The sequence below is a fragment of the Orcinus orca genome, chromosome 18 (assembly GCF_937001465.1).
Source record: "Orcinus orca chromosome 18, mOrcOrc1.1, whole genome shotgun sequence".
Classification (NCBI taxonomy): domain Eukaryota; kingdom Metazoa; phylum Chordata; class Mammalia; order Artiodactyla; family Delphinidae; genus Orcinus; species Orcinus orca.
The window spans coordinates 60,454,001-60,461,532 of NC_064576.1; the positions used below are offsets into that span (position 1 = coordinate 60,454,001).

Below are 7,532 nucleotides of genomic sequence, written 5' to 3' on the forward strand. Positions count from 1 at the left end.
CACCCTAAGGGTCCCCGGGCGTCTGTGACAGCATGGGTCCGACCTCTTTAGTCGGCTGAGGCACCCATCCCCCGTCCCCTCCCCCCGGTACTTTATCTAATAGCGGAAGGAGCGCAGAGGCACATGGCTAAATCAGGAAACCTGCGAGCCTGTGGATGAGTTTTACTCCCGAGAGCGCGAGAGGCAATTAAACATTATTGGAACCCACTGTAAGCGCCGGGAGGGGAGGTTAGGAGGCGGAGTCCCGCCGCAGCGGGTCCCGCCCCAGGACCCCGCACAGACACGCCCCCGCCCCTTCCCCGCCGTCAGGAGGAGGGGCTCTGCACCTCCCCCTCCCCGATTCCCTTTAGGACGCTCAGGTTTCCACCCCCACCCCGGGGCCCAAGCAAGCCGGGCGGAGGTCTGGGGCGAGATGAGGGACCCAAATTCCTCTGGACTAAGGTGCTAAGGGGCAGCTCTTCCTAAAGAGCAGTCGCAGCTCCGAGCGAACCCCTGCGGCTCGAAAGTTGGCCTCGCGACCCCCCGCCCGCCCCCGCAGGAGGTGCAGGGTGTGGGCCAGCTTACCTGGCCGGAGGCCCCAGGGGCGGCCGGGGCCTCAGCGGGCGCGGTCCGTCTTAGCGCAGCGGCCGAGCGGCCGTGGACTGGGTCCGCGTCGCGCCGCCCTCCCCTCCGCCTCCCGGGCAACTCAGCTAGGGCGGATGGACTAAAGAGAGGCCGTGCAGGGAGTTCGGGCTCCGCAGGGACACGGGCTCCATTCCGGGCGTTGGGGCACTGGGCCCTCAGTCACTTGCAGGGCCTTTTATCCGTTCCCTTCCTCGCCCCACCCCGGGCGCTAAACGTCAGGTGCCCCGGATTTAGGGCAGGTGGCGGGCTTCTAGTCATGTGACCCGGCTCCACTCACTCTGCCTCTCGAGCCTGAAACTTCAAAAGTCGGAAACTTCTCCTTGATCCCAGCACCTAACATAACTTTTGACGTAAAGGCTGGGATCAATGTACAACAGATGGATAAGCGAGAACCTTCTGCTGAGGGAAGGGGTGTGGGGACAGGAGGGGGAGGCTCAGATGGAAAGGGAAGAAGGAAGTTGGGGGAAAACTCTCAGAGAGGAAGGGCACAGGTATGAGCACAGCCCACCCACCAAAATACCACCGCTTTTACAGGCTCCACGTTTTACAGGACCACCAGCCCCGTTTCCCAGATGCCAACACCCACGCAGGCTTACAGCTTGCAAACTGCAAGCCCAAGAGTCAAGCCGGGTATTTCTGGGTCCAGAGTCTTGCTTCTGGAGAAGCAAAGGGCAGTCACACCGCAGACAGCCTGTGAGGCTGTCCAGCCACTGGGCCACCTGACCAGGCTGGAAGTGCCCCGTCGGATGCTGAAGGGGCAGACCTCTGTCCTCTGTGTGAGGCGAGGCAATTTGGGCCAGAAAGTCAGAAACGCCCGGTTACCAACCCCTCCTCTCTGGGCACGTCCTTGGGGTTCCTCCATCCCCGTCTCCCAGCCTGGATGTCTGGCCGGGAGCCACAGGTGGGATCCGCCGGTGCTCTGGCGCCCTCTAGCGGCCGTTCTCTCTAAGGCCAACTCTTAGCCCTTCCTCCTGCCTCCCTCCCCAGCCCTGGGGGCTGCACTGGCCTTGGGCACCTGCCAGCCTGATTTTGTTCCTCCTTTCCCTTTAAGCACAATGAAGTGCCCTACAGAGGTTTAGAACCTCTTGAAGAAAGAAGCTCTTTTAGTCAATACACCTTGACCCTGAGAAGGTGGTTTCTAGAATGAACCTGAAATACTGTATTTTTCTCCATGTGTTTCCAAGAAGAGAGAGCTCTAGTTTTCTAAGTCAAAAGAAATACAAAGTTGTAAATACGATGTTGTGAGCCAGATGGAAAATCAACATTTTAGAAAGTTTATTCTTTTTGAATGGACCTTTCATTGAAGACAGAATAAAGGATTCCCCTGCAGATTCCTTGAACTGTAAACACATAAAATCCCTCTGGACTTGATTGATTCAGTTGTGACATTTAAAAGAGAAAGCTAAAACTGTGCATGAGCAATTCTTCTTGACAAAACGTTCGATCAATCAGCCCCCTTAAATCCCGTGACCCTTGTAGATCAAACAGGCCCCTTAAATCCTGAGACCCCCTTTGATTTATCAGCCCCCTTAAATCGAGTGACCCTTGTTGATTCATTAAGTTCCCTTATATCATGACCCTTTTTGATTAAAATAGCCCCCTTAAATCCTGTGACCCCTGTGTGATCAAGCAGCCTCCTAAAATCCCGTGACCACCGTTAGATCTATCAGCGGCCTTAAATCCCATGACCTTCTTTGATTCAATTAGCACCCTTAAATCCTGTGACCCCTGTTAGTTCAGTCAGCAAGATAGCGGTTCTGGTTTCACAGGGAAATATCAGGAAGTGTTATCTATCAACAGCACAGTCCTATTTAGGCAAGTTCATGCAAAAAACAAAAACAAACAAAAAAAACTTTTGAGTTCTGTATACGTATCCTACTATTTAAGACTTGCAGACCATTTATCTCTTTTTCCTTAACTTTAGAATTTCCATTCAGCTAAAAACACATTTGAATCTTTTATTCTGGTTGCTTTGCACCTAATGAGGCTTAAATTATGGCTTTAGCATTTTTAGCAAAGTTCTTCTGACTGATAAACGATTTACGATTTTCTTTTGTCCTCAGTTGCTTTACCTGCCTTTCAGGAACCGCTCTCATTTTCAAGAACTTGAGAGTGAGACTTTGTGATTTGAGGAATTCCAGAAGAGGATGCATCCTTATAAGGTTAAAAAGAAAAAATAGTGTCATTTAGTAGTGTACAGAAGTGTGAGGGCCAAGATAAAGGATGAAGTTCCAGCTTCTTAAAAGTGTGGAGGAAGGGGTCTGCTGGTGGCGATAAAGACATGCGTTAGAATGTTTCATGAGGGTCACTCATCACCACCTGGTCCCCCTCCCTCTTCTGGGACCACAAGCCAGTAAAGAAGCTGGTCCCTTTCAAATCGTACACCCGTGTCCCTGAAAGGAACCAGGTGAATGTGCGTGGCTGGATCAGAGTAAAACGCACATCTAAAAGGGTCTGCGTTAATGAGGCTGAAGGGCTGGGACTACTGCCTTCGTATACAAAGGACAGTCCTTTTTATTTTATGTTATCTCTTGTCTATTTGATGACAGCCATCCTGACAGGTGTGAGGTATCTCATTGTGGTTTTGATTTGCATTTCCCTGATGATGAGTGATGTTGAGCATCTTTTCATGTACCTGTTGGCCATCTGTGTGTCTTCTTGGGAAAAATGTCTATTCCGTTCCTTTGCCTGTTTTTCAATTGGATTACTTGATTTTTTTGCTGTTGAGTTGTAGGAGTTCCTTATACGTTTTGGGTGTTAACCCCTTATCAGATATATGATCTACAAGTACTTTCTCCTCTTCTGTTTGTTGCCCTGACTTCTGCTTTCTGGGTGACGGGGGTCCAGGCACTCGGGATCCTCTATTTCTCACACATGTGGTTACAGTAGTGGCCAGGGCTGTGTTCTGATAAAACTGCACGTGGCCGGGGATCACTAACCCCTCTTCTAGGAGGCGGCATGCGGAGTGCAGCGGTGGGCAGGCACAATTCCCCTGAAGTCATCAGTCAGATGGTCATGCGCTGTGGAGTTCACATCTCCCAGCCCCAAAGTGATGGAGCAACTTCTAAAGGGAGGACCTTGCAGCTGAAACACTGAGCAGGTGCTCTTGTTCCTTGTTGGAACGATCTGGAAACCAAGTTGTGTGGAACAGGGAACTCCCCCAAGTCACAGAAACTCAGTTCAGACTTCCTGGGACGCCAGACCTGCTCCGAGTCACCCTCACTGAGGAGCGAAAGCCCTCAGGCAGGGACGGGAGGAGCTGCTGGATTGCCCTTGCCCTGCTGGCCAAGGAGCAGCTCTGCGATGAGTGGCACATGCCTTTTGCTTTGGGCATGTAAGAGGAGTGGTTCTTTGGGGAGACTGGCTTTTTCCTCTGGTCGAGGGCCTCCTGTGTGCCAAGCACAGCAATCCTCTGTCACGGTTGGAAAGCTAGACACAGAGAGGTCAGGGAATGTTTCCAGGTCACACAGCTGGTAGGGGCAGCGCTGGGGTCTGATGCAGACCAGATGCCCAGCCCTCACTCTCTCCACTTTCCCAGGAGCCGTCGTGATCCCACATGTCAGCGTCCCTCAGAGAGGCCCAGGCATCGGCGCTGGGAGCCTTCCCTGCCTAACAAGCCAGGACGCCGTAAGAGGGAGGACAGGATGCCCAGAGACTGCTCTCAGCGAGGGACCCAGCACACACTGGGCTGTTTCTCCTTGGAAACACATGGAGAAAAATACAGTATTTCAGGTTTATTCTAGAAACAACGTTCTCAGGGTTAAAGTGTATTGACTAAAAGACCTTCTCCGAGAGATCCTAAACCTCTGTAGGGCATTTCATTGCACTTAGAGGGAGAGGAGGAATGGAATCAGGCTGGCAGGTGCCGAAGGCCAGGGCAGCCCCGGCGCGCTGGGGAGAGAGGCAGGAGGAAGGACTGAGAGTTGGCTTTAGAGCCTATGGCCGCTAGAGGGCACCAGAGCACCGGAGGATCCCCCCTGCGGCTCCCCGGCCCGACCTCCAAGGCTGGGAGTTGGGGTTGGAGATGGGGTTGGCGGAACCCCAAAAAGGTGCCCAGAGAGGCGAAGCTGGTTACAGGGCACTTCTGACTCTCTGGCCCAAATTGCCTCGTCTTCCTGTTTAGGAAGAGCTGCGCAGCATCCTAGTCTGGGGAATTTAGTCCTTCATCTCGCCCCTGCCCTCCCACCGTCTCGCTAGGCCCAGCGTGGGTGGGGAGGGGGCCCCCGCCCTGCGCGTCCCGGGGGAATCGTGGAGGGGGAGGCCCAGAGTCCCGCTGGAGTCGCAGCGCCCCTCCTCCGGACGGCGGGGAAGCGAGGGGGGTTGGGAGGGCTGTGCTGGGGGCGGGGGGTCCCCGGGCTGGACCTGCGGCGCTGGGACTCAGCCTTTCAACCTCCTAACCCCCCTCCCCCACCCCGCCTCCCTTTCAGTACGTTCCAGTAATATTTAACACAGATCCGTGCGCGCCACCTCCAGAGTTTATGATTCGGTGGGTCTAGTATTAGAGCCCAATAATTTGTCTCTCTGACAGTTTCTCAGGTGATGCTAATGCTGCTGGTTTGGGAACCACACGCTGAGAACCGGCGACTTAGCGATTCACTTAGACAAACTGTGCATTTTCTCTCCTGGGGGGTACAGTGGAGAACAGCACTGGTGGTGAGGAAGCGATCTGCCATCTACTGAGCACCTGTGACATCTGCCGTGTGCCAGGCACCTCAGCAGCACTTTACGCGTATTATCCTACTTAATCCTCTCACCCGGCCCGCCAATCAATTCGTAATTATTTATTGAGACCCCGTCGTGTATCATGCCATGCGCTGTGCTAGGCTCTGAGGATGTGAAACCAACCCCACAGACATAATCAGGGACACATTCTTGAGCAGATAATTATAAGGGCAATTAGCCTAATCCATAGAAAGTGGAAGACCAGAGAGTTGAAATAACTTGGCTTGGGTTACACAGCTAGTGGGTGACAGAGGAGACAAAATAAAAACCACTTCATTCCAAAATGTACAGTCCTTCCGCTAAACCAGAGGTTCTCTGGTTTTTGGTCTCAGGGACTCTTTACACTCTCAAAAATTATTAAAGACCCAAAAGATCTGTTTGAGTTAAATCTATCAACATTTACTGTACTGTATTAGAAATTAAAACAAAATGGTTCACACTTTGAGAACCACTGCACTAAACCAGGCTGCAAATAGTAACATGTTTCTTAGGTTCTGAATCCTGACTTGTTTTTTGTTTTTTTGATTTTGGCTGGGTTGGGTCTTCGTTGCTGCGTGCAGGCTTTCTCTAGTTGTGGTGAGCAGGGGCTACTCTTCGTTGCGGAGCGTGGGCTTCTCATTGCTCTAAGATGTGCACAGATCCTCTCAGCTGACACAACCGGGCATGCTATCCCCTGGCTCCCAGGACTGCACTCAACCCTGACCAGCTACTGTGCAGAGGGGGAGTTCCTGCCACTGTTCAGGGCAGCTCATTGCTGACAGAGGTTGGAGGCGGTGTGGGAAGGGAACATCACCCCTTTTCCTGGTCCCTGTTTGGTCTCTGCCAACATGCCATGGCTCCTGTCCTGGGCAGAAACCCCTAGGCTCTCATGGCCTCAGTAAGGGTACTGAAGTGGGTTTGGTACTAAGTAGGATAAAGCTATTCTTATCCTTTGAACAACCAGGTCAATAAGGACTCTTTTTTTTTTTTTAAATTTTGGGGAGGTTTAAGAAATGGTTGGGTGTCCACGGTCCAAAAAAAAAAGGTGTTCCTCTGCACCAGCAAAGTTCACAGTGATAGGAAAATTCCTTGTGGGTAGGAAGGGCATTGAAGGAAGAAGGAGGAACAGGATGGAAGGAAGAAGTGAGGGGAGGAGGGGAAAGTCCCCAGTTACAAGGTTTTAAATAGTTGCTTTGCTTGTCCTATGTGTTTCCCAGCAGCACTAATGGGGGAGAGTATTCAAGGAAGGGACAGGAAAGAGCAGGCAAAGAGGAGGGGACTCCTCTAACAGCCCAAGACTTTATATTCTGTGGCTGGAGGCCCATTTGCCTCTGTAAACAAGAGGTGCAGGGAAGGTGGCAGGGAGGGCTGAGGGTTGCTGGGTCTAGTGATGAAGATCAGAGACGACAAGGAGAATGGCAGCAGAGTCCTGTTTGGATCCTCACATACCATTTCCTATATACGAGTCCCAATAACATGCACAGCATGCAGGAGGTGGCTGCGTACCAAGGGGACGCTTTTAAAAGTAAACCTTAATTAGTCCCTGGGACTCACTGAAACTAATTTTAAGAAGCAAATCACCTACTCTGATTCTAATCTTGCCAGACACCTTTATATCTGGCTTTGTTTTGTTTTTTTTTTTTAAAGGTATCCCAAACTAGCCTGCCTAAATTAAAACATGCTTATTCACTCCATACTGCTTCCCATCAAGGGCCAGGGAGCTACATTTTAAGGCTTTCACCTCAAAGAAAGAGTACTGGCCTGGGCAGAAGCGGAAGCCTGGGTCTTGGACCTGCTCAGTTCCTGATGATAAACCAAAGTGATTTCTAGACAAAAGGGGGAGGGGGGGAGGACTGGGAAGGGGGAGGCTGAGGCAGTTCCGTGGTAGTTTGTCCTGAAACCCTAGCGGAGAAGCCAGTATGAGGCACCTGCTGAGAGAAGCGCCCAGAAACTGCTGGCTGCATCTGTAGGAGTTAACAGTAAAGAGGAGTGTGTTTCTGAATCAGAGTGGAAGTGTCTCAAGAGGGCCCCCACTGGTGGTCCCTGAGCTGCCTCCCTTCCACAAGTGGGAAGAGTGAAGCCCATGCAGAACTGAGATGAAGCAGGGGTGGGGTTCAGCCGGGCAAGAGCTGTGCTGTCTGTGGCAGGGAGCCCCACAAGTCAGAAGAGAAGAACTAATCATTTGTTGCAAGAAAACTTGCTGAGTA

At 51.9% G+C, this 7,532-nt stretch overlaps 1 long non-coding RNA gene across 1 annotated transcript in view; it reads right to left on the minus strand.

Moving 5' to 3' along the window:
- The window catches only part of LOC117203105 (uncharacterized), an 81,992-nt gene extending 76,983 nt beyond the window's left edge, over window positions 1–5,009 (minus strand). Inside the window, exon 1 of the long non-coding RNA XR_007473049.1 lies at window positions 565–5,009. This is a non-coding gene — a long non-coding RNA (uncharacterized LOC117203105). The remainder of the gene's footprint in view (window positions 1–564) is intronic.
- Window positions 5,010–7,532: the final 2,523 nt, after the last annotated feature.